Source organism: Bos indicus, chromosome 7 (genome assembly GCF_029378745.1).
Source record: "Bos indicus isolate NIAB-ARS_2022 breed Sahiwal x Tharparkar chromosome 7, NIAB-ARS_B.indTharparkar_mat_pri_1.0, whole genome shotgun sequence".
Taxonomy (NCBI): Eukaryota; Metazoa; Chordata; class Mammalia; order Artiodactyla; family Bovidae; genus Bos; species Bos indicus.
This window is the reverse complement of record NC_091766.1, coordinates 53008531-53025427: the sequence shown is the minus strand read 5'-3', so window position 1 is coordinate 53025427 and position 16897 is coordinate 53008531.

Sequence of the window (16897 nt, the reverse complement as noted above, 5' to 3'; positions counted from 1 at the left end):
CAGAGAAAAAGCCCTGCCCGTGCCTTCGTCGTCTTTCCTCGCCTGGTCCTGTTCCTCTTGGCTCCCAGTTATGAAATGACTTGGGGCAGTAACAATGCTTAGAATATAGTGAATGGTTCCTTTTTGCCAAGTCTTGAACATACTTGACTGATACCATCATTAGTTACTTCTTCAAGATGCAGAAATTGAGGGTCAGGCCTGTCACGGTTGAAGGGTAGATGGGAAAATGGAGAGCTGAAGGTTTAGCAACTCAGTTTGGGGCAGAAGCACAGGATGGACTAAAAAGACTCCCCAGCAACTAAATTTAAAAATAGAGAAGGATTTCAACTCTCTCCACATCCATAACCACACACCTCATGTGACGGCACCACAAGCCTCAGCTCATTCCAAAAAAAGAGAATAGTGAGGACAAGGGGGAGTCCCCACGCTGATGGCAGAAAACAAGAACCCCTTGGACAATTCATGTCATCAGGCCAGGAGGCCCTGAGCCCCTTCTGTAGCTCCCCAGCTGGCCCCTGCAGCCTGTTGAAACTGCACCTTGAAATCAGCTTAACTTCGCCAAGTTGGGTTGTGAACTCGTTGAATGCACCCCAGCAGACAGCTCAGTGCTGGAGGTGTGTGCCCGATGAAAGCCAAGAGGACATTTTTCAGAGCCCTAAGTTTATTCATCGGAACTTTAATAAAACAATATGTCCATGGCCTGGGGCAGGTATAATTTTCATAATTTATGGGTCTCTGAGACAGGAAGAGAGCTCAGGGTTTTATTGTGTTTTGCACGATAAACGGCATTCCAATTGTCTACATGACGTTCCTTAAGGACTGTTGTCTGGCAGGAACACAGGCCTTCTGGAGCCCACCTGGGCCTCAAGGCCCGAGGCAAGGGGTAATTATGAATACATCTGTATCTGTTAAGCAGGAGATGATTGAAAAACTCCCTCGTTTCCTTCTGTCATTAGAAGACACTTCCTATGCAGACACCTATATTAACATTTAACTGTTGCAAGGTTGGAAGCCTCCCTGCTCCCTTCCTCCCCTGCCTTTTCCCTTGGGTCTACCCTCTTTCTTCCCCGTACCTGAAGAGACTAGGTAACCAGTCTCCCAACTGGCTTTTCTCTCACTGGGCTTCGGGAAGGAAGGAGTGAGTGGCTTCAGACTCTGAACAGAAGATCCACCAAGGACAAAGCAAGAGAAGAGCTCCAGGTGATGCTCTACTTGGAGTCAGTATTCTAGAAAGCCTTCAGAGTTATAGAGGTCAAGTGGCCTTAGGAAATCATTACAAAAGCTATTGCTTCTGAGCTGCATTATCATTTACAATCTTGAAAAACAATCAAAATAGGTTGATATAATCAGTCTCCTTTTATAGATGAGAAACCCCTGAGGCTCAAGAGAGACTAAGTCACTCATCCAAGGCCACACAGCTGATAAGTGGTAGGCCTTCCCCCACAGCCTGTGTACTGAATGCTAAGGGCCTACTCTTAACTTTCAAACACTCCCCAAATAGCACCTCTCCTAGGATCCCCGCACCCACCCCCCCACCATGTGCTTCTACAGAAGTCAATAGGATAGGTAGTATCTAAACAAGATTACATAGACTGGTTGAGATTGGACTGGAACCTGGGTCTAAGCATCACTTCACAACATCCCATATAAAATACTGAGGCCCCCTCAAACAGATCTCAGGAAGGATGCTGCGTCACCACACGACATGGTAACAACCCTCCCAACACTGCTCTTGGCCAGCCTTTCTCATTTCCTCTGCAATCAAAAGACGAATTGCTTCCCCAACCTGTGGAATTACTTGGTCTGTGGTGGCCAGAGGCAAGAATCTTAACAGGGTGAGGGGGGAGTTTAAGTCGCCCCAGATAATTCAGAAGTGTGGTCTGGTGGCTTTGTGGGTGGGTGGGGCTGCCGCGGCTGTGTGCAGAGAGATGCATACACATGATTTAAGGGCGCAGGCCCCCTCTCTGGGTTTCCAGGGGCAAAGCACAAAGAAGGCACAGACCAAGGAGCCACAGTTGCCCGCGTGGATGCAGAAGGCAGCAGGGCTGGGGACCCCCATGTTTCTAAGCAGAGCTCCTCCCAACCCGAGGCCACTGCTTGACGAGTTTCCAGGCAATGCTCCAGCCAGCCCTGGATTACCAAGGCTCTCTGAGGTGCCGGATCTAATCGGATTAAAGAACTAGTGTCCATCCAGGTGGAGCCGTTTCCCAGAGTGGGCACAGCCAGGGCCTTGGGGCTCTCTGAGAAGTGGCTGCCACTTCCGCAGACCCCTCCCCTTAGGACCGTGTGTGGAGAAGAGCAGCTGAGCCTTATGGTCCCACTGCCCGGGTCCCTGCTCTGCCACCTTCTCTCTTGTGACCTTGGGAGGGTCACTGCCCTTCTAATGACACTTGGCGGGTTTGACGGTGATTGTGCGCAGCACTAATGTTGTTACTCATTATCTTAGAGGCAGAAACATGGTTCATAGAAGAGTAGAGAGTATAAGAACTGGGTCTTCTCTCCCTTTAGCCTCAGTGTCTCCTCCATCTGTAGCCTAGACACATGGATCACATAGGCAAGAAATCAGACAGTGGCTCACAGTGTTTTCAGAAACTTGGTTGTTATTTGAAAATGAAGAGGCTTCCAAAGCCAGATCTAAAACTTCTCATGAAAAACAAAAAGCACTGACTGCTCTGGGCCCCCCATCGCCTGTGGCAGCAGATGGCTGGAGCTGAAAGGCAACTAATTACACTTTGCAAACTGGGCAGGATCCCCTCACTCTCGCACAGCATCCCCCCACCCATTTCACTGTCCAAATCCCCTGCACTGAGTGCCAGTTGGCACTGATAATGGTGTTTGTACCTTGATGTCCCTTAGCCCAATCTTGCTTCTCTTTTTCACATCATCTTCCTGGCTCTCCGTTCCTAATGCCAGCTGGTGTCAAGTCTGACTGGCCTCCTTGGGCAGTTGAACCCAAGACAAGATGTCCCAACCCCCATCTAGAAGGCTTCCTAAGGATGCCTACCCTCCAGGCATGTCTCTCAGGCATAGGTGTCAGAGTCATAATGCCAGAAAGGATATCTGAGGTCATGGAAACTGGAGATTTTTCACCTAGGATTTGAAGGTGGAGGAGGGGGTAAAAGGAGCCCTTTGACACTGTAGGTAAATTTCTGTGTATTTTTGCTTTTTGTCTGAGAGACAGTTTCCAGCTTCTCTGAGGAGTATATGACCCACTATAGTGTTCAGAATCGCTGGTCCAATCCACCCACTTCCATCATATGGGTGAGATCCTGAGTGCATCTTGTCCAAGTCACACCACAGGTTAGCTGCAAAGCCAAGAAGAGGAGCCAGGCTTTCTGTCTCCCTAGGAAATTGTGGTTTCCAAGCACTTATGTACCAATCTATAGTATCTTCTACCAAAAACTTCCCCACAGTGATAGCAACAGCAATGATGCTATCAGCACCACACCTCCCCACTCCGTCTCACCCTGCTCCTCTCTGGTCTTTACTGGGCTCCTTCCTGACACTCCTGCAACATGCAGTGTTGTGATGACCTCTTCCCACCTGTCTGTTCACAGCCTGTCTGCTCCCCCCAGCAGACGAGCTCTTGTTCTGAGGCTTCTTGTTCTCGACTTCAGCACCACCTGGCCTTTGTCATGGCGCACTTAGAAACTGTCCACTGTGGTAAAGCAGCAGGTCGCTTGCTGGTGACTGGCAGCACTCCAGAGTCCAGGCCTCTGTCCGCCCCCAGCCACACCCACTGCCCCAAGCTTGGGGATCAGCGTTTCCATACACACCACACCCCTTGGGAAGCTTCCAGTACAGCATCTGGCATGTGAGTAGCAGTCAATAAATATTTGTTAAATGTGTTAATTAATTAACGATATACCAAAAGGAGAGTCAAAGGGGAAGGGACAAGTGGCCTCAGGCTTTATTTCTGTCCCAAAGCCAGCCTTGTGAGAGGATGGAGGATTTCCACCTCATAACCAGGATGATGTGAACGACAGGACCAGCTTTTACCTCTGGTGGCTGACACTTGAGTATTTAAGGCCTGATGCCAACCAAGTGCTTTTGACCCATTTTTTTCATCCTCACTCTGTGCCTATACTTCTATTAGACCCATTTTACAGTTGAAGAAACTGAGGCTCTAGAAGGTGAAGTCATATGCCCAAGGTTACACAGGCTTGACTCCAGAGCCCCTGCTTTCCTACCTGTGCTCCCATCCCTGGACACTGGAAAGAGGGTGTCTGGTCAGTGGATTATGGGGATGTTTGATGTGTGGGAAGAGGCCTGAGCCCTGGCTACATGCTGTAGGATCATTTGTGGAATGCAAAGGTCTTTGGGGCCAGTAGCTTGCAAAACTGAATCTGGCAAATTCCCAGTCCTCTGCTCCCTTCATCACTTGCCTGTGACAGAACATCCCCAAGGAAGGAAAAAGGAAGTCAGTTTAGGAACTTAAGCTATTGGGTTCTCCTGGCCCTTCTAGAAGAGGTATGGTTACCAAAAGCATTTATTAAGGGTCAGTACTAAATATACACCACTCAAACCAGGCCAGCTGAGAACTATTACTCATCAGATTCAAGGGGAAAATCAAGGTGGTACTTAATTTTTTTTTAAATAACATGAATGTTGCCAAAAAAAAAAAGAAAGAAAATATAACGGGGAAAAACTCACCCCCCGCCCCATTCCCAGTGTCAGTTTAACATTTTGCTGTATACCATTCATTCATTCAACAAACAGTGAGTGTTTACTATGTGCTAGGGACTATCCTTCCATCTTTAAAGTCATACATGGGATCACACTGCATAAAGCTGTTCCTGCAAAATGCTTTCTTCACTCAACACACACCTGGACTCTCTATCATACCTCCACCACTCCACTTTCTGATTTTTAATAGCTGATATTACATGTCGTTTTATTTTCTGCCTCACCACCTCCTCTTCCAACCTTCCCTTTCATATGCACTGCTCTCCACACCAACCACCCAACCTTAACTAAACCACACTCGACACACTCTCTGCTCATCCTGCCCAAGGAGGCCAGTGGTTAAAAACAGGAGCCTCATGGGCCCATGAGTGTGTGTGTGTGATGGGGCAAACTGGGTGGCAGGGCTGTGCACAGGGCAATCCACTGGGAGACACAGCAAAGTCCTCTCTCTTCAGAAGAACTGCCAAGTGGAGCATCTCTCACATAGTGCAGAATCCTAGATGGCACAGCGTTCACCCTACAGATGGCCATGAAAATAAACTGAAGGGTAATGTGAAAGGCAATCGTCTTTAAGATACACAACTTTCACTGACAGCTCCAGGTCTGTACTAGAGACCTGTATTCCACAATGACAGCCATTTATCCAATCTTTTCTTGCCACTGCCCTTAAAACCGTCCAGCTCCTCCTTCTGCTGGCTTCCAAACAATAGAGCATGGAAAGGGAAAAACAGTAGCTCTGCAGCGAGAGACCTAGCAGATGCCACTTGACCGAGTCATCAAGGTTAAACATCACCAGTTACAGTCACATTGATGTCATATACTCTCTGAAATCACACGAAGAGAAGGCCTGTCACCTCTCCTGTTCGTCCCCAAATTCATAAACTCTGTCAAATCATGAGAAAACAGCAGAAAAACTCAAATTAAGGGAGATTGTATGAGATACCTGATAGGTACTCTTCAAAATGTCAAGGCCATAAAAAGAAGGAAAGAGTAAGAAATTTTCACATACTAGGAAAAACAGGAGACATGTAACATGGTAGAAAAACTGATGAAATCTGAATAAAGAGTATTACCAGTTCAGTTCAGTCGCTCAGTCGTGTCCGACTCTTTGCGACCCCATGAACTGCAGTACACCAGGCCTCCCTGTCCATCATCAACTCCTGGAGTTCACTCAAACTCACGTCCATCGAGTCAGTGATGCCATCCAGCCATCTCATCCTCTGTCGTCCCCTTCTCCTCCTGCCCCCAATCCCTCCCAGCATCAGAGTCTTTTCCAATGAGTCAACTCTTCACATGAGGTGGCCAAAGTACTGGAGTTTCAGCTTTAGCATCAGTCCTTCCAAAGAACACTCAGGGCTGATCTCCTTCAGAATGGACTGGCTGGATCTCCTTGCAGTCCAAGGGACTCTCAAGAGTCTTCTCCAACACCACAGTTCTAAAGCATCAATTCTTCGGCGCTCAGCTTTCTTCACAGTCCAACTCTCACGTCCATACATGACCACTGGAAAAACCATAGCCTTGACTAGACGGACCTTTGTTGGCAAAGTAATGTCTTTGCTTTTCAATATGCTATCTAGGTTGGTCATAACTTTCCTATACCAATGTTAATTTCCTAGTTTTGATAAATTACCATGATTTATGTAAGATGTTAACATTAGAGGAAGCTGGGTGAAGAATACAGGAATTCTCTGTACTATCTTTGTAACTCTTTTGTAAATCTAAAATTATTTCAAAATACAAAGTTTTTTCTAAAAATAGAGTTGTCATATACCCATCAATCCCACTCCTGGGCATATATCCCCCAAAAAATATAATACAAAAAGATACGTGCATCCCTATATTCATAGCAGCATTATTCACAAGAGCCAAGACATGGAAACAACCTAAATGTCCAATCAACGGATGAATGAATAAAGAAGATGTGGTGCATATATACAGTGGACTGACTACTCAGCCATAAAAGAGAAGGAGATAATGCCACTTACAACAACACAGGTGAGCCTAGAGATCATCATACTAAGTGAGGTAAGTCAGAAAAAAGACAAATACCGGGTGATACCACTTAAATGTTTAATCTTAAATACAACACAAATGAACTTATCTACAAAACAGAAACACACTCACAGACAAAAAAAACAGACTTGTAACAGTCAAGGGGGAAGGAGGGGATGGACTGGGAGTTGGGATTAGCGGATGCATACTGTTATATATAGAATGGATAAATAACAAGGTCCTACTGAATAGCACAGGGAACTATAACATCCTGTGATAAACCATAATGGAAAAGAATATGAAAAAGAGTATGTATGTATGTATGTATGTATAACTGAATCACTTTGCTGTAGAGCAGAAATTAACACAACATTGTAAATCAACTTATTTCAATAAAATTAATTTTTAAAAAATAAAGTTTTAAAAAGGAATATGTACTTTTAAATCTTCAGTTTCTTCCCACTTAATTTAGAATGAAAATCAAACTCCTTACCAAAGCCCACAAGATCCTACCTAATCCAGCCCTCCCACCCTTATCTTGTTGTCTCTCAACCCCAAGAAGCCGCTTCCTGCTCCTGAACCCCTGCACTGCCTCTTGCTTCTGCTAAAATATTCTTCCATGGCTCACCTGTCTCTTCTCTCAGCTGAACTGTCACCTCCTCGGAGAGGACTTCCTGGGCTGTCTCTTGTCCTGGTCTTTCCTTCACTGCGCTTAATTTGCAATTATACACATATGTGTTCATGTACTTATTGCTATCTGTCTTCCCCCCGTCAAGAGTAGTTTTATTCACTGCTGTATCTGCAGGTCTAAACAGTTCTTGGCATACTGATTATCATTTTTCCCTTTTTACAAAGGAACCCATCTTCTATTGATGGACATTTAAGTTACTTCCAAAGTTTTGCTCTCATAGCTAATGAGGCATACACCTTGATATCAATTCCCTGTTCTTGTTTGGATTTCTTCCAGGGTTCAGGCAGAAGTAACTGTTACAGCTGCACGGATAAGCCCTAAGGAGTGTAATCAAATTATGTTGACCCCAGTCTCCTAGCTAGTGAATTGTTCATGAATGAACAAGTAATACAGAAATGACCAATAGGATGGGAGGGGAAATCTAGGAAGTTTCTTCATTGTTAAAATGACAAACCAAGAAGAAAGGAAAATACGGTAGTGTCTTATGACACTGAAATAGCAGCCTTCTTGGTACCATGAACAGAGGTGGCCTGAGGATAAAGGCCAGAAATTGGATGGCAGAGAGAAAACAGGGAAAAAACCTGGGTCCTTTTTGACATCACTGAGCAGCCTAATTAGCCAGTCCTGAAGTCATTCTACCTGAAGTTTTATCTAAGTGAATAAAATTTTCATACTCATATATGTATATGAAGTATATATACATATATTGTGGCCATGCAGCATGTGGGATCTTAGTTTCCTAACCAGGGATCAAACCCACACCCCTGCATTGGAAGCTAGGAGGGGTTTTTTGTTTGCTTTATTTTTTAAACTTTTTATTTTTTATTGGGGTATAGCCGATTAACAAACAATGCTGTAATGGTTTCAGGTGAACAGCAAAGACTCACCATACATACACATGTATTCATTCTCCCTCAAGCTCTCCTCCAATCCAGGCTGCCACACAACGTTGGGAAGCTCAGAGTTTTAACCACTGGATCACCAAGGAAGTCCCACTTTCATATAATTGAAGCCAGTCTGAGCTGGGTAATTTTTGTGATTTGCTGTCAAAGGCATCCTTGCTAATAGAGCTTGTAGATTTTCTACTTCTTTACAAGGCTGGTGCTTAGACATATCATAGGCTTCGGAGGGGCTATAAGAAGTCAACTGTAACTTCCAACTGTGTAAGTACAAGAAGTCACCATTTTCAGCTCTTCCTGGGGTTTCCTTGGAACTAATGCCACAGGGTCATAACTTAAATGGGCCAGTGACTGTTTTATAGCCATGTCCATCCATCTGCACACAATTGTTGCAGCATTCAGAGTTTGGCTATCAGATTGCCCACAGGTAGTGGCTATTTCCAACCCCAGGTAAAGAAATGTAGGAGGAGCTCAAGCGTTTTTCAAAGTGTGTCCTATTCATTTGTTTAACATCCTCGCTTTATTCAAGATGGGGGTACCCTCAGAGCTCCTAAAATCTTCCAGAGTATATTACATGGATTGTTGTCTCTAATTCATGTTTTCCTCGTAATTCCAGGAAGGAGGGGGGAAGTCAGAGCTTAAATTAAGTCTCGAAATAGAAACAGTTTTTTTCCCCCCATCCCGCTAAAGCTACCCAGCCCGGACAAGTCTCTCTCATGCGGACTTTCAGACTGGCGCACAGCCAAAAATGTGAGCAGGAATTTGGCCCATTGTTACTTTAAATATCCTGTGTCGCAGGCCATCTAGGAATGCCTAAGTATGGGAATTTTCCTTCTGAGGTCCGGGGGGTGTAGATATAAATAACTCGTTTGTTAGATCCTGTCTCCATCCTGCCTCTCCTAGCTTCAGTGGCCATGAATAAGCCAGCCTTGTAAATAACCATCACCGGTCACCTGAGTGGTACAGGCCAGGAGCGTAATGCATTAGGTGCATTTTTTCCCTCCCTCTCTAACAATAATTTCTACTTGCCAGAAGAGCTGGGGAGTAGCTATTTCCAAGGTTGTCCCAGACTCCTCTTGAAAATGCAGTCTGGGAGATCATGGTTGCGTTTGACCCATCCTGGCCCTTCTATCCTCCTGCTGAAGTTTGGAGAGCTCATTTTCCCAGTAGGTTGAATAAGAAGAGAATTTTATTCCTGCCCTCACCACTCACTTCCCTCCAAAAAAGGATCTGCTGGAGTTAGCCTCTCACATCTGTCACAGATGAACTGGTGGAGGCTGTGTTTAGCTGCCTCTCCCCTTCCAGCTTTAACTTCCCCCAGTTGCTCTGGCCTTGGGATTATAAATAACCCACACTGGCTGGCAGGCAGCACCTAGCCCAAGACCCAAGGGGCTCCTCACTTCTTTCCTCGGGCAGCGCTCAGACGCGCAGTGTGCCTGGAGGGTGACTGCAGGGTACGACCTCACAGCCTACCCCCCAGACCCTCCTCAGCCTGCCCAGCCTCGTCTCCCTCACTCTTTCTCTTTCTGTGCTTAGAAGCCTGTTGGAGCAGTGGGCCTGAGGTCCCCATGTTCTCACAGGGTAGCACTGGTTATCTGTCAGAACCATGACACAGCACAGATATAAACACCAGAGGACCTGGATTCCAATCCCGCCTGGACCACACGCTGGCTGTGGGAACAGACAAGTCACCAAGTCTCCCTAAGCCTGCATTTCCCCATCTGAAAAATGGGCATGATAAAAATCTGTCTTACGTGGACTCTTGTAAGGGGTCAGTGACAGTCTGTGTGACCAGCATTTACCATGAGGAAGAATTCAGTAAATGAAAGAAGGCAGAACAAAGAGGGAAAGGAGGAGAGGGAGAGAAAGAAGGATGGGGGAAGAAGAAAGAGAAGCAGAGGGAATCACAGACACAGAGCTTCGGGAAGAGACAGGCAGAGCCCAGAACCAGAGAGAAACACAGGGAGCTGGAGTCCAGGAGTCCTGAGGGGAGACGTGGGGCAGAGGGGCTTCCTCTCCTAGTGGGTCCCTAAATCACTGCCTGGGCCTTATGCTGGGAGCTGAGCTTAATGTTCACCTCAGATTCCCCACCGCCTTAAGGGTAATGATTGTGCCACAGTCCTAACAGGGTCCTCTCACACAGCAAGCGGAGTGCCAACAGAGGAGGGGGCAGTGCCTGGCGAGTGGCCCTGCCCCAGGACTCTGCCGTCCCCTGCGGTGACCAAGGGCCACACACGTGCAGGCACAGGCCTGGGCTCCAGGGCTAGTCACCCGCAACACTGTCATGGTTCTCACAAGTGCAGAGTGAAAGACAGATGAAGACCCCGTCTGAGAGAAATGGTCAACATCACTTCAAAGAGTAAAAAGTGCTTCTGGGAAAAGAAATCGGGAGACCTGGTGGAGAATGACCCAGAGAGTAGTCAGGGAAGGCCTCACTGAGGAAGGCATGTTTGAGCTGAAACCCAGTGAGAAATCTAAGAACTGAGCCTCAAGATAAATGGTCTTCACTCACTGGCCGTCCCAGGACCTGGGCCTGACATGCAAGCGCACACACGCGCACACACACACATGCGCACACACACACACGCACACACACACACCACAAAGGGAAGTCAAAGAGATACCTGCAGAACCTGATCCACACACACACACCACGAAGAAAAGTCAAAGAAATCTGCAGGAACTGCCCAAATAAAACAGGCCGGAGATGAACTAGACAGCCAGTTCTTCACAATTTAGTCACCACCTGCCCCCCAGGCAGGAGAGGCTGCCAGCCCTCAGGGTCACCCTCCGTGGTGAGGAGGGGGCCACAGACAAATGGCCCAGATAGAAATTTCTCCACTGCATGCTATTTTCCTTCCTAATGCTAGCCCCTTCGCTCACTGAATCACCCAGGCTTCCTCTGACAGCTGCAGGGGTTTGGGGAGACTCACACTTTCTAGCCCCACAGACCCCCAACCCACCTCCACCTTGCCCCAAGGCCAACAGGACTATAATCTACAGACCAAAAAAAAAAAAAAAAATGCTTAGGGGTGGGGGCCCAGGGGAAGCCAGGGAAAGAGTTCAAGGCAAGATGCCTCCCCTTGACCCTGAGCACAGTTGAGTTGAAATTGCTCTCTTCAGGTCAAAGCTGCCAAAACAAAATGAAAGGTGTAAAAGCAAAGTGAGAAGGTCACAGGGGATGGGTCTCTCTCTCTCTCTCTGGAACCCTGGGGTGGTGGATGGTGTGAAAAGGACTTGACTGAAGAGCACTTTCCAATCATTTCAATGACAGATGCTCCTCAAAGGTAACAAAAGAGTGTGGGAAAGGCGGATATGGGACGTTTTGCAGACAGTGTCCTCCTTCAGTAAACATGTATTTTTACACATATGAAGCAAGCCAAAGCCTTGACTTTCTCTCCCTACCTGCTCTTCCTGCAGCTTTCCCCATCTCAGTAAATATTTAATTTACCCAATAGCTCCGGCCAAAAATCTTAGGCTCGGTCTTGGCGTCTCTCTTGATTTCCCACCCCGTATCTGATGCTCCAGCAGCAAATCATATTGGTTTATATTCAAATATACCCAGAATCTGGTCTGTTGTCACCGCCTCCAGCCCTCCCACCACCACCCAAGCCACCTATCATCTCTTTCCTCTGAATTGCTGCAGCGGCTTCCATCGCTCCTGTGGCCTCTCTAGTCCACTGACCCTTTGTGTAGTGGCCAGAGGGAACTGACTGAGGAGACTCACCAGCTGGGTGGCCTCGGACAGGTGATTCCACTGCTCTGCACTTCAGTCTGCCTCTAAACAAGACAGAAAATAATCAGACCTGCCTCATGAGACTGCTGTGAAGAGTAAATGAAATAAGAGTGTCTGGCACACAGTAAGGCTTAGTAGTACGATCTATCATTTCCCTCATCATGCTGTATGGTAACTAGTTTTCTAAGAGTCATCTCTTTCCGCTACACTGGGTATTACGGGAAGTCATGGAACGTACCTACCACCCAGCACAAAGCCAGAAGTCAGTCCTCTGCTCAGATCCTCCCTGGTGGCTTCCCGTTCATTAAAACAGTATCTAAAAGCCTCACTCTGGCCCTGAAGGCTTCACATGATCTGTCCCTGACTGTATCTGCTCCAACACCCCTCCCTTATTCACTTCCTTCCTGCCACATGGCCTTCCTTCACAATAAGCATGCTCTGCCTCAGGGCGTTTGCACTTGCTGGTCCCTTGTCCAAAAAGCCTTTTGCCCAGACATCTATATAGCTCATTCCCTCACATTATTCAGGTCCTGGCCTAATTATCACCTCCTCAGAAAGGCCTCAGCAGACCTCCCTGCCCAAAATAGTCCCCCCTTCAATCTCCTGCCTCCCCTTAACCTATTTTGTATTTCACCACTACCTGCTCTTGTATTACATATGCATACGTTGTTCCCTTGTTTGTCTTCTCTCTTGCCCACTAGACTGTAAGCTCTATGAGGACAAGGAGGGTGTCCTTTTCACCACTATATTCCAAACGCCCAGGAAAGTGCCTGGCTCATGGTAGGAACTTGATAAAAACATGCTGGATGGATGGATGAATGACTGAATGAATACATGAACTGACTGAGCACTGAAGCACCCTAACACTGTGACAGGCACTTTACACACTGCACATCCTTTTGTTCAGTCGTCAAATCATTGTATTACTAAGTGGAGCTTCCATTTTAAAGCCAAAGGTAACTTGGCCGAGCACTGAACGTTCCACAGCAGGGTGAGCCCCAAGCAGAAGGGGCCCCAGATGCTGCTCCCCCTGCCGATGCTCACTCTTGCTTGGTGTTCCTGGCCTACTGGACCTTCCAGGTCAACTGAGACATTTTTTTCTCCACGCAGCCTCTTCTGCCCAGGTGGGCCAGGCGCCCCTCTGGCACCCGGGCGAGTCTGCCTGGCTTCCTATTCAATAGTCTTACTTCCAACAGTTGGGTGGCCTTGGGTAGGTGACTTCACTCCTCTGTACTTCAGTTCCTGCATCCAAAAAGTGCAGGAAAAAAAAAAGTTCCAGCCCCGTGAGACTGTTGTGAAGATTAGACGAAATAAGTAATGATCTCCAAAAATTGTCTGGCATATACGTCCTAATACCATGTTCCATCTGTGTTTTTGCTTGCCATTCTGTGTTGTAATTGGTTATTTAATATGCCATCATCTCCTCCTACTAGTTGGACGTTACTGGAAGGCGTGAAGCCTCTCTGACACCCAGCACAGTGCACGGCACATGGGAGGCTCATGATTACTGTTCGCTAAGTCAACAGCAGTAATAGTGAAAGCTTACATTTAGTTTGTCCCTTTTATGGGCCAGGCCAGGTGCCAAACACTTAAAATGGATTCATTCATTTGAGCCTCATAACAAACTCACACGGCACTATAAATGTTGCCATTTTACAGATTAGGAAACTGAGGCGTTCAGCAAATTGACATTCAAGTGATAAAAGCTAGCATTCAACGTGGAAGGAAGGAAGGAAACCAAACTTGACCTTACTACTGACTTAGCCAACCCCAGGCTCCAGGGGATTAGTGTACATTTGTGTGTAAAAGAGAAGGAGAGAGCTAATAACCTTGCAAATCTCCCACCCAGTCCCCAGCCTCGCTCTGGCTCCAGCCTAAATAATATAACGGCAGCTAATTGTTTCCTGCTGCCCAGATGCTATCGCTTTGGCAGCCAAGCACCCGGCTTGGGTGGGGGTGCAGAGCCAGAGGACTGTCACTGTTCACCTCTGGGTGAGGGTTGAGGGGCCGATGGGGACACAAGGCCCCTGGGACTCCTCGTATCGCTACTTCCCTCTACAACAAATTCCCGTGGAAGAATGTGTACACCAAAGCCACCTGATGAATAAATCATCCAGCCCGGAGGAGCCCCATCCAGAGAGCAGCCCCGATCCCTGACGGTTTCAAAATTGGGAAAGAGAGAAAAAAATTCCATCTCTGAACACCATGTTGGGGGAAGTTTCCACTTGCCCTGTGTTTCAACCCCCTTCGGGGACTGTCGGAAGCGCGCGCCTGAGCGCTGCCAGCACCCAGCACACAGAGCAGTTTGGACTTGTCCGAGGCTGGAAAGAAACTCTCATGGGTTGATCTGGTCTTTCAAAAGTGGTCCTGCTAGCTTGGGAAACGGGTGCCAAGAAAAGGACGAAAGATACACAGTTTGAAAGCCACAGCGGGCTCACTGGGCGGAGGCAGGAAGGAGGGAGTAGTTGGTCCAAAGAATATGGGCTCAGGGGTTGGCACAGCTTTACCACCCACTGACTGGGAAATCGGAACGAACTTCTGTCCTTCCTTTGTCTTGATTTTCTCACCTGTAAAGTGGGGATCATAATTTTCACCTTACACAGTTGTTGGGATTAAGAGGGACGGCACCTGTAAAATGCCAAGGACAGAGGACAAGGTAGGGGCACTGTCATATGTTAGTTCATTTCCCCAGAGGGAGAGGCACGCCCAGCCAGGAGGTCCAGGGCCGAACTGAGGACCGCCACCCACACAAGGGGTCCCCGTTCCTGTTGCAAGCACACTGGTTCAGGCGCCATGGCTGTAAGGTACCTGCCGAGCCTACTTCTATGAGCACGTGCTTACTTTCAGAGGCCTTTAAGATTCGTAACACGTGTTTCACACATGCCTCCATACACTGAGCACAGCGCTCAGGGCTTCTCTTCAATAATTAATTCATCCAACAAATACTTACTGAGCACTGACTGCTTGTCAGGCCAGGATCTGGGATGAGCAAGACAGGCTTGAGGTTCACCCTTGGGAAGCCCAGCCACCTAGGTGGAGGGGGCGTGGTGCCAGTTCTACTGGTGAGTCTCCTGATTACAGGTAAAAGCAGAGATGATGTGGAATGAACAGACTATTGTTGAAATGAAGGAAAGGTAACACACTGAAGCACCCACGATGCTCTAGAAGATGAAGCACCTTGTAGTCCTGGGCTCTCAGAGCAGCTGGCAGAAAAGAAGGCCCCTCCATGCAGGCAAGACTGCTGGATTTTAAGACGCCAGGTGCCCCTCATATGGGGACTGCTGGAAGAGCCTGGATTTGAACACTGGTTTTTCTTGACTCCCAAGCTACTATTCCTTCCTCTGTGTCACATAGTATGTCCCCATCCCCTGAGGATTTCAGACCACCTGCAGAAAGTCTCACTGGAGGGAATTTAGGATCAAAGGTCAAGGGGCCTTGAGGGCCAAAACAGCACATCCAGTCTTGGTTTTTGAGCAGGACAAATGACAGGTTAGGAGCTGTATTTGACAGAGAAGCACTGTCTGGGGGAGGGAGGGAGGGGCAACAACCCCAGAAAGAATATAGTGTCAGCTCTCATAGCGGAGCCCTGGGCTCGCTCCAGCCCTACTGTCATCAGGCTGTGCTGCAGACCAACCTCAGAGAGGTGCAATCGAAGCCCCATGGCTGGTGCAAGGGATTCAAACTCACAGCCCAACTCCTGATCACTGCCTCGCCCTTCTCTGTGAGATGTCAGGACCTAGTGAAAAAGCTGTGGAAAAGGAGAGGCCGGAGGTCAATGGAAGAGACCTGCAGAGATATGTCCAGAAGTCTGTGCCTCCCCAAGCCTGCTCCAGGGCAACATCTCTGTCCCTGACAGCGGTTTCACCTTTCCACATGCAAAGTCCCCTCCTGGAAAATCCAGCCCCTCCTCATGGTCTCTTGAAAGCGGACCCATTTGTCCCAACGTCCACTCCTTCTCCTGACCTCCCACTGCTCTTGCTGCCTCTGATGCCCCCCACCCCCACCTGACCTCACACTGGAAGCCAAGATCTGAAGCTGGATCTGTCATATTTTGGCTGCGCAACCAGGGCCTAGTTTCTGCTTCAGTTTCCTTGTCTGTCGTGAGGATGTCATAGACCTACCTCACTGGAATCCTGTAAGAACTAAATGAAAGGCGACAAGGAATATGCCCATGTTCTAAAGGTGAAAGGGGGACGTTTCTTTGTGACGAGACTCTTCCTTAATTGTGCCACATCGCCCCACTAGATCTTGAGATTATGAACTGAGGTTATCTGTTTGTCCTCTGAGGCAGACTCCACCCTGCACCCATCACCCTGAGGTCTCCGCTCAGGGCGTCTTGCTGGAGAAAGGTCCTGGGAACCAGAGGAGCCAGTGTGGCCAAGGGGCTGAGCTGCCTGGCTCCTCACCCCTGCCAACCCTTTCCTGAGTCTGCGTGGCCCTCTGGCTTCCCAGGCAGCTGCAGCCGCACACAGTTCACCTCCTTCCCGTGTAACCCACTGCAGGATTAGCCAGCCAGGAGGTCATAAAATGCAAAGAGGAAGTGGGAGCATCCCACAATTGTAAGAACCCGGACTCCAAGGGAAGTAACCTGTCTGTTGGTCTGTCTGCTTCTGGGGAAGTGGGCCATAAATCCTGGTCTTAAGGGTTGGTGAAAGGATACGAGCTATTTATAAAAAAGAAAGAAAGAAAAGTCTGGGGCTTTTGAACTCTTTAAATAGGCAATAGCCTTCTCACAGGTAATTGGGGTTTTGGTAGCAAGGGCTCAAATTGCTTCAGCAAACAAAGCTGCTAGCACCCAGCTGGGAGAGGGAGGTGAGGAGTGTGCGCTGGGAGCCCCTACAAGCCCAGCCCGTCCTCCTGTTCTGCCTGCATCCCTGACCCGGGCTGGTCACT